Source organism: Hipposideros armiger, unplaced genomic scaffold (assembly GCF_001890085.2).
Source record: "Hipposideros armiger isolate ML-2016 unplaced genomic scaffold, ASM189008v1 scaffold_443, whole genome shotgun sequence".
NCBI classification, from domain to species: domain Eukaryota; kingdom Metazoa; phylum Chordata; class Mammalia; order Chiroptera; family Hipposideridae; genus Hipposideros; species Hipposideros armiger.
The window spans coordinates 383,632-386,124 of record NW_017731793.1 but is presented as its reverse complement, the minus strand read 5'-3'; the positions used below and the strand labels follow the sequence as shown (position 1 = coordinate 386,124).

General features: G+C 56.0%; 1 protein-coding gene across 2 annotated transcripts in view; it reads left to right on the top strand.

Annotated features, from left to right (window-relative positions):
* The first annotated feature begins 2,137 nt into the window (after window positions 1-2,137).
* YPEL1 (yippee like 1) overlaps window positions 2,138-2,493 on the top strand; it is a 26,792-nt gene continuing 26,436 nt past the window's right edge. For both annotated transcript variants that reach the window (XM_019665437.1, XM_019665436.1), the window contains exon 1: window positions 2,138-2,356. The gene's annotated coding sequence lies outside the window, so the exon portion shown is untranslated. The remainder of the gene's footprint in view (window positions 2,357-2,493) is intronic.

Below are 2,493 nucleotides of genomic sequence, written 5' to 3'. Positions count from 1 at the left end.
GTGTATATGCTGGGTGTGAGAGTTTGAATCGTCAGTACATACATTTGATATCAAAATCAAAAGTTGCAAAAAAAGCAGACAGTGAAAAGGAAGTCACCTTCTCTGTCCTTCCTAGCCCCAGCCTGAGGTCCCACCTTGGAACTATTTCTTTCTTTCTTTTCTTTTTTTTTTTTTTTAAATTTTATTGGGGAACAGCCATGGTCATTGGTTACACATTGCTTTCATGCTACAATGGCATAGTTGACTCTTTTAAGGAGGGGGCAACTCACAGTGGTGCATGCGGGGATCGAACCGGCAACCTTGATGTTATCCGCATCATGCTCTAACCAACTGAGCTAACAGGTCACCCCCACCCCCCTCGGGGAATTATTTCTGATTCATGTATCAGGATGTTTGGCCAGTCTCTGGGTTTGACTTGTGATTTCTAATCTTTCGTTATTATAAACAACATTGTAACACCAGTTATTTGCACATGTGCAAGTCAGTCTGGAGGAAAAGGCCTGAGATGGATCCTCGGTCCAGGGGTGTGTACCTGGCAGCACTGATGGGTGTTGCCAAATGGCTGCATCACGGCAAGTGGTGTTATCAACTTTCTGAAAATCTTTGCCAACCAGCTAGGTTGTAAGGCAAATATCAGTGTGCCTTTAATTTGCATCAATGAGTAAAGTTCACATCTGTCCACCTGTCTACAGGCACAGTGGTCCAAGGTGTAGACTGCCTGGCTTCAAACCCAGCTTCTCAGCTGTGCAACCTTGGCAAATTGATTAACCTCTCTGGGCTTCAATTTCCCTGTTTGCACAGTGGGACTAATAAGAACACTCATTTCTTAGGGCTGCTATTAATTCATTTGATTTTCATAGAACCAGCTGCTTAGAATAGTTCTGGCCTCAGCTGTGAGGCTCTGCAGGAGCTGTTGCATTTCTTTTTCTGTGATGTACGTTGATGTCCCCGCACATGCCACCCTCCTGGGATTCTGCCTTCTCCATGAACTCTGGCTGGACACAGCAGGGCGCATGAGCATGCTCTGCATCTTTTTGAGCTGTTTTCTTCCCCTACTCCCCTGATGCTCTGTCCACCAGCATGCCAGCGACAGGGAGACCCCNAAAGGCATCTTAAATGATCATGAGGTCTTATTTTGCAGTCAGGTTTGTGGAAGCAGGGAGCTGGAGACATCGCTAGGAGAGAGGCTGAATTCCCACAAATGTTTAAAAGGCGATATCCAGCAGCTTTCTAAGCAATAAATCAGGTGTACACCCAAAGACACATAGAGGTCTTTACAGATACATTGCATTGCAAAAAAGAAACAAGATTTAAAGGATGCTAACATGTATCAAGATGTTATATACACTGTGACCTCAACAGTGTGGGTTTTTAAAAAATTACATAACTTAAGAACCACGCTACAGAGAAAGGCTGTGGGACCAACAAAACAATGTCATGAGAGGCATGGGGGACAAGTGTGGACACCGAGAAGGGGCGGGCTGCCTGGGGGCCGGGAGCGCTGCCCCCAAGAATGGGCTTTCCGTCGGTTCCAATATGGGGGTTCCGGAGCAGAGCTAGGGGCCAGGTACAGATACAGTGGTTCTCAGGTAGAACGGCTTGGAGAGTTTAGGAAAGGTAGTCAGAGTAGGCGAGCGCGCAACACCCCGTACTCTGGAGACCAGGTCGAGGAGGGTCGGGCCAGGAAAACCCTGACCCCGCACACGGCGGACACGCGTGCCCCGCGTCGGTCCCGGGACCTATGGGCCCAGCGTGTTCTCGGTCGATCCACGCGAGCTGGAAGTCTGAGTGACCCACGGGCTTCCCAGAGCGCCCGCTCCAAAACCTAAGAGAAACCTTCCGGCCGGGAGCCCGAACCCTGGTCGCCCGAACCCTGGTCGCCCGAACCCTGGTCGCCCGCGCCTGCGCACTGAGCTCTCCTGAGCCCACCCTCGCACCCCGCCCGTGTGCCCCTCGGCCTTCACAGGTTGGCTCCAAGGTTGCACTCGTAGGACTGGCCAATGGGAGCGCGGCGCGCCCTGTGGTGCGAGCCGGCAGAGCTCCCGGGCTCGGAGCGCGCTGGGCGGGGGCGCGCGTGCGGGGCGGGGAGTGGGGCGGGGCGCGGGCGGCGCGGCGCGCTGATTGGTCCGCGCTGCGTTCCGAGGCCGTTAACGGCGGCGCGGCGGTGCCGTGGCTCCAAAACAAAGGGCAGGCGGCCCGCGGGGCGGCGGCGGGAGGATGTCTCGCGCCCTGCGGAGGCGCCAACGGCCGCAGCGAGTCCCGGGCCCTACCCGGGCCGCCTAAGAGCCTATCCCGCGCTGACCGAGCCCCGGGCTGGATGGGTGCTGCGGGCCGGGGCGCGGACCGCGGAGCGGCCGTGAGTACGGGCGGGCCTCGACACTGTTGCGCGGGCGGCTACTTTGTGGCGACCCGAGGAGCCTGCGGCTGCGGGAGGGGCCCGGAGGCACCTGTTGGGCGTCTGGGCGGGTGGGCGGGGCGCGAGCGGGCCTCACC